Source organism: Suricata suricatta, chromosome 11 (genome assembly GCF_006229205.1).
Source record: "Suricata suricatta isolate VVHF042 chromosome 11, meerkat_22Aug2017_6uvM2_HiC, whole genome shotgun sequence".
NCBI classification, from domain to species: Eukaryota; Metazoa; Chordata; class Mammalia; order Carnivora; family Herpestidae; genus Suricata; species Suricata suricatta.
This window is the reverse complement of record NC_043710.1, coordinates 5,887,809-5,900,133: the sequence shown is the minus strand read 5'-3', so window position 1 is coordinate 5,900,133 and position 12,325 is coordinate 5,887,809. Positions and strand designations below refer to the sequence as shown.

Below are 12,325 nucleotides of genomic sequence, written 5' to 3'. Positions count from 1 at the left end.
CCGTACTTGATTATATTTCAGGGTAACCAAATAGGTAATAACGAGACGCTTTTCCTTTTAGTAGAATTCCAGGTGAGAATACAGAACTAATGATCTAATTAGAAAAAAAAAATCACCATTTGGCATGGCCTGGTTGATGAGGGCTGCCCAACAGGACCGTGATCAACATGACCACCTGCTGAAACATCGCGCGAAGGTCAGCAGGGGCCTTTATAACAGGTGCATCTTGCAACAACTCCTGAACACACAAGTCCGTTTTCACATGATTAAAAGCAGAGCACGCCTCCTGATGTGATGCAGAAGCATCACCTGTGAAGTGTTCTTTCCAAAATAATAGCTTCTAAATTTACCTACCAGTCTACACGCAAAACGGGCAATGGCAGAGCGCACAAAGTCGCCACCGCTAGGATGCAATCAGCGGAATCGCACGTGGACGGTCCACGGGCAAGTGAGCTTGTTTCACCAAAAATGAAAGGCGCAAGGAAAGGTGAGAGGAGAACGCGGTGTATGAAAAAGACACGATGGGGCGCCTGGGGGGCTTAGTTGGCTGAGGATCCAACCTTGGTTTCAGCACAGGTCATGATCTCATAGTTCGTGGGTTCAAGCCCCATGTTGGGCTCTGAGCTGATAGCACAAGCCTGCTTGGGATTCTCTCTCTCTCTCTCTCTCTCTCTCTCTCTCTCTCTCTGCCCCTCCCCCACTCACTCTCTCTCAAAAAAAAAAAAACTTAAAAAAAAAGAAAAAGGCAGAGACATCCACAGGAAAGCACAATGTAGATTCTGTCTGGTCTTATTCAAACAGGATTAGAAAACCCTTTTTAAGATTGTCAGAGCAATCTGTATGCAGACTGAATACAAGATGATAATCTTAATGGGACGATTAATTTTGTTGGGTATGATACCATCAGATGGTTATGTTAAGAAAAAAATCCTTATCTGCTAGAGACACATGTAATATATGTGTATATATATAGTTTACATATAGTATGTGTGTTATAATGTATATACCCAGAAGTACGCAGTGAGATCTGGGATTTGCTTTAAGTTACTCCAAAATTAAAAAATAAATAAAAACAAACAAAAATATGGACAGTGGGGATATATGAGGCAGGGGAACAAGATGGTGGATCAAAGCTGGGTGATGGGTCCAGGGGCTTCATTATTCCATCCCATCTAATTTTGAATGTATTTGAAAATTTCTACTGTAAAACTTTGTTAAGAGAGAGAGAACATGGGGCACCTGGGTGGTCCAGTCAGTTAAGCTTCCGACTCTTGATTCGGCTCGGGTCATGATCTCACTGTGTGTGGGTTCGAGCCCTGCAGTGGGATCTGTGCCGACAGTGCAGAGCCTGCTTGGGATTCTCTTCCTTTTCTTTCTGCCCCTACCTTCCTCTCTCTTTCTCTCTCTCAAAAAAATAAACTAAAAAATTTTTTTTAAAAAGAGAGAGAGAACAAAAGGGCACCTGGATAGTTCAGCCGGTTGAGTGGCCTACTCTTGATTTGGGCTCAGGTCATGATCCCAGGGTTGTGGGGTTGAGCCCCATCTTGGACTCTGTACAGGCAGCGTGGAGCCAGCTTGGGATTCTGTCCCCCACCCTGTCCCTCTCCTGCTTGCATTCTCTCCCTCTCTCTAAAAAATATTCTAAAAAAGCAGATTTATGTTGACTTAGCAACAGAAAAATGTGCATATGTTCAGCCAAAAACATCAACAAGAAGGTTCAGAAGAGCACTATTTATAACCATCCCAAACTGGAAACCCAACAGTAAAATGGATAAATAAATGGTGGACATTCATATAATGGAATAAATAACATGGGTGGCTCTCCAGACATGTAGAGAAGGAAAGGAGACAAATATAAAATCATACACGTTGCTTCTGCTTTACAAAAACAGTCAAAATTAATTTATGCCATTAGAAGTTAGCACATTGTTTCTGGGGGTAGAGACTGACATGGAGGTGCCACTAGGGGAGCTGCTGGACATGTTTTATTTCTTCATCTGGGCGCTGGATCAGGAGTGTTCGCTCACTTTATGGAAATATACTGAGCTGTAGGTCATCACCTCACAGTCTGTGGGTTCAAGCCCCACATCGGCCTCTGGGATGACAGCTCGGAGCCTGGAGCCTGCTTCAGATTCTGTGTCTGCTTCTCTCTTCGCCCCTCCCCTGCCTCTCTGTCTCTCAAAAATATATAAACATTAAAAAAAGAAATATATTGAGCTGTATACTTATTATTTGTGTACTTTGTTGTATGAATATCCTCCAATAAAAAACTTAAGGATATGCAGGCTTAGAAAGAGGAAGGCTACATTATCACAGATCCAGAAGAAATCAAAGTAATCACTAGGGAATGTTTTGAGAAGAAGTGTGACAACCAGCAGGAAAATTCAAAGGAAATTAGTCATTTCCTGGGAAAATTTAAGATACCAAGATTGACCTTGAAACAATTAGAGGTCATAAATATTTTAATGACCAACTAAGCGATTAGAAATATGATGAAAGAGAGTGAAGGCAAAAAATATATAAGGCCTTTTGTTGTGAAGGAGCAAACAGTCAAATATTGGTTCCCTTTCTAAGATGGTAAATTGCTTCACTAGCTAAATTTGTTAAGCTAAAATTCCTGTTGCTCATCGTATTATTTTGTAAGTTGGCTCTTAGATTCCAGGAAGTCTGTCTTTTTCTCTTGTGAAATAAATATGAAGTTCATGTTAAGATATGTCAAGCATTGGGGCGCCTGGGCGGCTCAGTCGGCTGAGAGTCCGGCTTCGGCTCAGGTCATGATCTCACAGTTTGTGAGTTTGAGGCCCACATCAGGCTCTGTGCTGTCAGCTTGGAGCCCGCTTCGGATCTTCTGTCCCCCTCTCTCTGTCCCTCCCCCAATAGTGCTCTCTCTCTCTCCCTCTGCCTCTCTCTCTCTCAAAAATAAAAAATAAACATGGGCGCCTGGGTGGCTCAGTCGGTTGAGCGCCTGACTTCAGCTCAGGTCATGATCTCACGGTTCATGAGCTCGAGCCCCAGATCAGGCTCCCTGCTGTCAGCCTGTCAGCGCAGGGCGGGCTTCAGATCCTCTGTGCCCCTCTCTCTGCCCCTGCCCCACTTGCACCCCCCAAAACTTTTTTTAATAAAAAAAAATAAAAAGATACATCAGGCATCGTTTTCAATAATTGCATAAGTAACAAAAGTGTCCAGCTTGAGAACTGAGGAAAGCTCATAAACTCTTCCATTCACTTGAGGTGTAAACACCTAGGAGAAAGGGCACTCTTCTCCTCTTTCTCTTCTTCTAGGGCCTGTCATCTCCCAGGCCTGTAACTTCCCGTCTTCCTGCTACAGTCGTTTCAAACAAAGAGCCACTATTAGTTTTCCAAATCTAAACACCATGTAAGTCTTTGCTGTGGTTATTCTTTGAACTATCAAAAAAGGCACCAGACCCTGGTGGTTCTCTCTTACCTTCAAATAGCAGATCATTCGTGTGCTGTTTACACGGCTCCAAGATCCCGGGGAAAGATGGTAAGCGCTCTAACGTACTTTATGATGTTGATAAAATGGGAACAGCCAAATCTGAGACAGACACTGCAAAAACGAATGTTGCTTATAAATAATCTAGAGGCAAACTCCCTAAATAACATACCAAATCTCATCCAGCAACGCACGGTTATTCTACTGTTATCACAGTATATGTTATTATTATGGTGCATAGCGAAAGGACAACACACCAGGAGGTTGATTTCAGAGGTGTAAGCGTGATTCTCCGTGGCGAATTTGTTGACATCATTCATTACATGCACAATTAAATAAGAAAACCATGTAACTGCATTTCTTGTAATTGATAAAAATACATCATCTATTTCAAATAAAAGCTCTAAGTAAATTGGTGACAGTGACGGTGAAAGCAAGTGCTAATGTGTATTGACTTGCAGAGGAGAGTGGTGGGGTGGGGATGCGGGGGACCTGGGCCAGCCCCGCCATATGCCTCCAGGGGGCCCTGCCTCCCCAGCTGAGGCCTCCGGAAGCAAGCTTCCATGGGGCGGGTCTTCTGGCGGCGGAACCTCTGAGTCTCTGACCTTCCTAGATTCCAGGAGTGTGTTAGAGAAGCAGAAGGAACACTTTAGACCCATATGCCTAAGAGTTATTATAGGATTTGGCTCCCATAATTATGGAGGCCGAGAAGTCCCACAGTCTGTGATCTGCAAGCTGGAGAACTGGGAGATCCAGGGGTAGAATTCAGTCCAAGTCTGAAGCCCAAGAACCAGGGGCGCCGACAGTGTGAGCCCCAGTCCAAGCCCGAAGGCAGGAGGAGAGCCTACGGGGAAGGGCAGGAGAAGGTGGGGTCCCAGCTCAGAGAGCAAGTTCACCCCCCCTCACCTTCAGGCCCTCCTCGACTGCATGGTGGCCACCAGCACGGGGGCGGTGGCCCTTCTCCACGCGGTCTGCTGATCTAAATGCTAGTCTTTTCCAGAAACAGCCTCACAGACGCACCCAGAAATAAAACCTCTCTGTGCATCGCTGAGCCCAGTCAAGCTGACACGGAACATTAACATCAAAACGTGTCACTTAAAACGGTCTCCAAAATTCCTTTTCCGCTTAAACAAAAACAGAATACTTTTTATTCTATATGACCTTTATATTTCCGGTGTGTCCTGCTTTCTATTGTTTTTCTGCTTCCTTGCTTTCTTTTCTAATGATTGAGTTTTTAACACCTTCTCTTTTTAATTGATTAACCAATTATTTTTAATTAATTGATTAACTGATTTTAATTCATTCATTCATTTTTGAGAGAGTGCATGAGTGAGGGACGGGCAGAGAGAGAGTCCCATGAGGTGCAGGGAGAGAGTGAGAGAAAGAGCAGAGCCTGGCCCAGGCTTGAACTCACAAACCGTGAGATCATGACCTGAGCCGAAGTCTGACGCTTAACCAGGCGCCCAGTACCTTCTCTTTCTACTGATTTGGAAGATATAAACTCAATTTTTTTCCTCCCTCCCTCCCTCCCTTCCTTCCTTCTTTTTCTTGAGAGTGAGCAAGCAAGCGCATGGGAGAGGCAGAGGGAGAGAGGGAAAGAATCTTAAACAAGTTCCATGCTTGATCCCACGACGATGAGATCATGACCTGAGTGAAATCAAGAGTTGGACGCTTTACTGACCCAGGCGCCCTACTATTTCTATTCTTTTGGAGATCACCTTAACATTTCAACAAGTGTATTGACAAAATATAAACCTAGTTGGTGGATCTAGCTCCCTTCAAACTGTATGTAGCCTTTAGACACTTACGATTACCTTGTCCGTTCTCATGGGTTTTGTTTCCAGTACTTAGCTTTGACTTGTTAAGAACCATCCGCAAATTGGGCATCATCCTCAGTCATTCATCTGCTCCTCATTCCTTCTTGCCTCTCAGATCTGTTCTCTAAAGTCATTTTCATTCTTTCTGAAGTGCATCTGGTAGAAGTTCCTCCTGTCTGTTGGCGAGAAACTCCTATACTCAGTTGGTCTGAAGACCCTTATCTTGTTACAAGACAGGGATGGGCTTCCTTGCTCACTGAGCTGGGGTGAGTCAAAGTCTCTCCTTCACGGCTGTTCTCCTGAAGCCCCAACACCTTGGTTAGACGGAGTCACCTTGCTTGGGGTCTGCACACGGCTATACTGGCTTCCGGCCACTATCCCCGCCTCCCAGATTTGCTGTGCCAGATCTTGCCATCTGAAGCCATTATGGCCACAATCCCTTAGCCTGGCATTCCAAGCCCCGTACCTCCAGACTTACCGTGTTGCTGCCCAGCACAGACATAGCGCATTACCTACCCTTCCTCAGACCCTGGCCTTTCCCTCCTCTGTGCCTCTGCTCTGGGAGACACTGAGAGAAATAAAATAGTTCTCTGTGCCAAGACATGCTCTGCCTTGGGGAGTGGGGAGGATACAGGTGGGGCAGGAGGGGTCCCAAAAAGTGTCTGGACAGAGAACCAAGAAAGGGGAGGATCCACCTGCAAAGACCCCTCTCGCAAAGCTATGTGTGGCCACGGATGGTTCAGTAAGACAGAACTTGACTATCAAATGCTAAATTATGGAAGATATAAGGTGAGCGGTGACACCCATGGGGGAGGAAAGCACTTGGAGGGTGCGGAGACAAGGCAGATGAGGGGAGCGAGGGAAGCAAGGGTCTGAAGGAGTCAGCAATTCCGAGAAGGGATACATTTGAAGTAGTGGGGTGAGGAGGCCTCTGGGGAGAACACCCCTGCAGAGTTCTGAGGTCTCACCCCTCCACAGCCTCCTGTGGCCTCCCGAGTTCCAGGCCACTTCCTGACACTGGGTTTCTGGGGGGACAGGTGCTGCTGAGTCCTCCAACACCCTGATCCGGATACTTCCAAACTGAAAGACGAGGGCAGTCCCCCACCTCTCTCCAAGCGCCTCTTCCACTTTGTGTGGGGGAGGGGAAGGCACGGATAGCGCCTTGCAAGTGAGGCCCCCGTGGGGCCTGGGACTGTGTTGCAGTTACTGTTGAGACACGTGGAGCCCCTGGTTGGACTTGACCTGCCGTGGCCCTTGGATCCCACAACCAGGACAGATGGTGTGCGTGCTGCCGGATAGGGGTGGCTGCTGACTGGCCGCTTGGATGTGCTAACTGTGACCTCTGCTGGTAGCTTCTAGAAATGCGGGCGGAACACGGAGCCCGCAACCTCGTGTGGGTCCCGGGTCACTTGGCACCAGAGTGCATAACCACCGGGCGGGGTGGGGGTGGGGTAAGAGAGTGCTGTTCTCAAACAAAAATTAGCCAGGTGCTGTGACTCCCATGGCCATCTCCACGTTCCACAGCCGGACTGGTTGGGAACAAGGGTTCCGGCGCTTGGCCCCTCATGGCGACCCGGCGGGGCCACTTAACCTCCGCGCTCCAGTAGTCAGCGGCGGCCGCCTCTCAACAACGGCTGCAAAACTGCTGTCACTGCAGCACCGTAGCCAGCCTTGGCCATTGCGAATGCTTTACTCCTCTTGTCACCAGCAAGGCGTGTGACTTTCCACCTTGCGGGGGGGGGGGGGGGCTGCGCCGTCTCTGACAGTGTGTCGTCAATGGATCAAACCGGAGCACGACCCGAGCTGCCGCTGTCCCAGCTTCCCAGCACATCGGTGATCCTGGTTCCCACTAAGCCGCCGGCCCCGCTGCCTCGCTGGCCCCTCGGATGCAGAGGAGCAGAGGCGGCTGGGCTTGGCGTGAAGGCCAAGCCCAGGGTCCTGCAACCCGGTGACTTTCGTGAGGGGCGTCTGGGCCACTACTAAGGATAAACTGCTGGCCTTATGCCTCCAGCTGCGAAGAAAGAAGCCCTGTACCAATTTCGCTTCTTTGTATTTTGAAGGCAGCGGACTCCACGTTTAAGAATTTCACTGAAGCCCATGGACTAGGCCAGCGGACGACAGAGCAGGCCCAGAGGCCTCGGGAACGAGACGTTTTGGAAAATCAAGACACTGCGAACCGGGGCGTCTGGGCGGCTCAGTCGTTAAGCGTCCAATTCAGCTCAGGTCATGATCTCAGGGTTCATGGGTTCGAGCCCCACAGAGAGCTTTATGCTGACCTCTCGGAGCCTGGAGCCTACTTCGGATTCTGAATCCCCTCTCTATCTGCCCCTCCCCTGCTCATGCTCTGTTTCTGTCTCAATAGTAAATAAAAACATAAAAAATTTAAAGAAGCTGTGAACCAAGCGCTGCTGCTGAGCCGTCTCCTTCATACCCATCGAAGTACGGCCTCCGCTCCGGAACTTACATTCCACCGGTTCTCAGGGTCCCGCATTCACGCTCTTCTTCCTGCTGCTGAGCCGTGCATTCTGTGGACGCCCGCATGCCCTCGGCGCACAAGACCCGAGCAGTGGCCAGACCTCAGTGGCCACCACACGCAGCTCTCTGCCCGAGGCCTTTCCCTGCCCCCCAGGAGCAGCCCTCTTGCACCAACTGACGGTGTGAGTTGATGGGGAAATACCCTCGCTGCCTCGCCCTTGGAGCTACTGCCAAAGTGTTGGATGCTGGTTCCCAGAGTTCTGTACAAAGGATATTTCTAGTAGGGCAAGCCGCGGTTTCAGCCTGCTGGAGAAGTCAACCTGAGATGAAGTAAAGAACACAACAGGCGGGGGCACCTGGGTGGCTCAGTCGGCCAGGCATCCCACCACAGCTCAGGTCGTGTTCTCATAGTCCAGGAGTTCGAGCCCCGCATCAGGATCTGTGCTGACAGCTCAGAGCCTGGATCTGCTTCGGATTCTCTCTCTGCCTCTCTCTCTCAAAAATAAATAATCATTAAAAAAAAAAACCCACAATAGATGGGATGTCTACCAGAAGGGATACATCTTAGGCATGAAACAGGAAAATCAGAATACCAGACTGAGAAAACCTACAAGGAAGGACTAAAGAAAACAACTGCACAAGAAAAGCTAAGATGGAAGGTAGAAGCAAAGATGTTAAAATCTGAATTACAGGGATTCTGGAGAGAAATCTGAACATGGAGGGAGAAAATGTTTGAAGAAATAATGGAGACACATTTCCTGGAATCATCCAAACATAAAGCACCTTGGATCAAAAACCCCCAGAGAGTGCTAAGAGAAGAGAAAGGAATCACTCACATCGGTGCACACCATCTAGAACTTTGAGAATCTCAGCGATAACACTAACAGAAGGAGCATCCCACACACGAAGCCGGGAGAATCAGACAGACCCCAGAGTTTTCAATAGCAACACCGGAAGCAAGAAGACAGTCAAGTAGTATTTTCAAAGTATTGAAAGAAAAGATTTAGAATCTAGAAATTTATATGCATCCAACTGTCCAATAGGACAGATGGGACCCCACGCCAATTATTACAATAAGTTAAATGAACTGAGTGCATCAGTTAAAAGAAAAATAGCGATTCGTGATTCAACTTTTAAGCTGTAGACAGGGGTAGAGCATCTGAAAGTGAATCTGAAAGTAAGAGTGAAAGGAAAAGGATGGAAGAGCACTTACGAGGCAAAAAGCAAAATACTAAGCAGAAGAGGGGGGGGGCTATGCTAACATCAGATAAACTAAGATAAAAAAAGCATCTGTAAGGATGGAAAGCGTCACTTCATAAGGGTTCAGTTCACAAAAGGAGAGAGCAATTTTCACTGTGTTGTACTTAACACCATAAACTCAAAATATATTAAGTAAAAAGTGACAGACTACAGGAAGAAATCATTAAATCCCGCTCCGGGGTCCATAGCTGGTGAATGTCTGCCAATGTCATTTCCTTTTTTTAAATAATTCTTAAAAAATTTTTTTTAATGTTTTTTATTTATTTTTGAGAGGCAGAGAGAGACAGCGTGAGCAGGGGAGGGTCAGAGGGAGGGAGATACAGAATCCGAAGCAGGCTCCAGGCTCTGAGCTGGCTGTCAGCACAGAGCCTGAAGCGGGGCTCAAACCCACGAACCGTGAGATAATGACCTGAGCTGAAGCCGGATGCTTAACTGAATGAGCCACCCAGATGCCCCTGACAATGTCATTTCCAATGTAGCCACTTTGGAAAACATAGGTGGCAGTGCCTAATATTCTGACAAACTCCACACCTTAGAAGTGTCCCAAGAGGAACTTCACACCTGAACAGATAGATCTAGCAGAATGTATACAATGGATGGGGGGGGGGGGGGAGACGGGGAGGAAGAACCCCCAGGGCCCCCAGCAGAGGAGTGAACGGATATCGTGAGAGAGCCCCGCGGGGAAATATTACTGACAGAACAAATGAACTACAGCAACATACAGCAATTAGGAGAAACAAAGTAATGTAATATTAAGTGAACCATCAGCTCCCTAAATATGATGTTTGGCATGTTATTTTTTTCATAAGGTTAAAAAAAATTATTTTTTTAAATGCTCTTTTAAAGTTTATTTTGAGAGAGAGTGAGCAGGGGAGGGGCAGAGAGACAGGGAGAGATTCCCAAGTAGGCTTCACACTGTCAGCGCAGAACCCGCTGTGGGGCTCAAACCCATGAACTGTGAGATCATGACCGGAGTCGAAATCCAGAGCTGGATGCTTACACAACGGAGCCGCCCAGGTGCCCCTAAAAGCTTTTAGAAAAACACATGTAGATACAAGAAAACTATACGGAAAGAAGACAAGGGCATACGGAGTCCACGTTGGTTGACTCGTGAGGAGGAACAGAAAATGGGATGGATGGGCTGTAGGATGGGGGGTGGAGACAGAGGGTAGACTGGATCAGTCGTGACCTTTGTCTTGTGGTGGTAGGTCTGAAGGTGCTTATGTTATTAAACATAATCAACTAAATGTTTAAATATAATTTATGGACCAAAAATGGAATCATAATGGAAATCAGAAAACACTCAAAACTAAACTATAATTAAGACACTAGAGGGGCCCCTCGGTGGCTCAGTGGGTTGAGCATCCGGCTTTGGCTCAGGTCATGATCTTGCAGTTTGTGGGTTCGAGCCCTGTATCCAGCCCTGTGCTGACAGCCAACTCAGAGCCTGGAGCCTGCTTCTGATTGTGTCTCCCTCTCTCTCTCTGACCCTCCCCTGCTCACGCTGTCTCTCTCTGTCTCTCAAAAATAAATAAAAATAAAATTTAAAAAAACACTAGATATTTCACACGTATCAAGATAGCTACTATTTAAAAAAAGAACATAATATATTGGTGAAGATATGGAAAAGTTGGAACCCTTATGCACTGTTGGTGGGAACGTAAAATGGTGCCACCGCTATGGAAAACAGGACAGCAACGGTTCCTTAAAAAATTAAAAATAGAATGACCCTATCACCCAACAGTTCTACTTCTGGGTTTATCTTCAGGAGAGTTGAAAGCAAGGTCTCAAAAAGATATTTGCACACCCATGTTCATAGCAGCGTTATTCGCAATCGCTGAACAGTGGAAGGAATCCAAGAGTCCATCGATGGGTGAATGGACAAGCAAACTGCAGTATATGCAAACAATGGGACATGATTCCGCCATCAGAAGGAAATTCTAGCATGTGCTACGTGGCTGAACCTTAACGACATTATGCTAAGTGAAATGCGCCAGTCAGAAAAGGAGAGGGTTTACCCAAGATTGTGAGTGTGTGTAGCACTACGGAGCTGTTCGCCGTAAGACGGTTATGATGGGGCCGGGCGCCTGGATGGCTCAGTTGGCCAAACGCCCAGCTCCTGATTTCAGCTCAGATCACGATCTCATGGGTTGCGGGATCGAGGCCCGACATCCGGCTCCGTGCTGTCAGCACAGAGCTTGCTTGGGATTCTCTCTGCCTCTCCTCCTACCACTCATGCTCCTCAAAATAAACATTTTTAAAAATGCCCTAAAAATGGCTATGATCGAAAATTGTATATTTTAGCTTAATAATTAAATAATAATTTAATTTATTATTAAATTAGGCACTGGGTAGCTCAGTCGATTTAAGTCTCCAGCCTTGGCTTAGGTCATGACCTCACAGTCTGTGGGGTTGAGCGACATGTCGGGCTTTGTGCTGACAGCTCAGGGCCTGGAGCTGCTTCAGATTCTGTGTCTCTGTCGCCCCTCCCCTGCTGTGTTCCGTCTCTCTCAAAAATGAATAAACATTTAAAAAAATTTTAATAATACTAACTACAAATACATATAGAACTGCATCAAAGGACACTTAGCCTTAGGACTGTCCCACAAAGGGAAAACAGTTCCTTTGTAGAAAACCGAGCCCTTCCTGCCTCCGCTGCCGCCAGCGCCCGTGAGAAGGCTCCAGGCGAAGCGCCGCAAGGAAAAGCAGCAAGTTCTGCGGCGGACCGCACGCAGCCCCGAGAAGACGGAATCGCGGATGCGGCCAACTTTGAGCAGGTTCTTCACGAGTGGATCAAAGTGAATGGAAAGCTGGGAATCCCGGTGGGGGGGTTGTGACCATTGAAAGGAGCAAGAGCAAGATCACTGTAACTTCTGACGTGCCTTTTCCCCAAAAGGTGTTGGAAATATCTCACAAAACATATTTGAAGAAGAGCCTCCGAGATCTGCGCGCAGTTGCTAACAGCAGAGAGAGTTAGGGATCCTGTCACTTCCGGATAAACCAAGATGAGGAAGGGGAGGAAGAGGAGGATTAAAACTCAGTTAGCTGAAATGTTTTGTATGAGTTCTTGGATAAAACTTAGGAACCAAAAATAAAGGAAAAATGAAAAACGACCTAGAAGCTCTCTCTTTAACCAGGTGATCAAAATTAGCACCACCAGTAACTGGGGCTTCTCCCCCGTCACCATGTGCAGTAGGAGCACATCGGGCCCGAGCTAATTTCGCTGAAATTGTTTAACCCAAACCGAAGTCTGCACAAAGAACCGCACATATCCAAACGTGGTAGCTTTTAATAAGATAACCGGCCTGAACTTGTCCAAA

General features: G+C 47.1%; 1 pseudogene; it reads left to right on the top strand.

The window, feature by feature from the left end:
• Positions 1-376: 376 nt before the first annotated feature.
• Positions 377-12,039, top strand: LOC115306817 (annotated as a pseudogene).
• Positions 12,040-12,325: the final 286 nt, after the last annotated feature.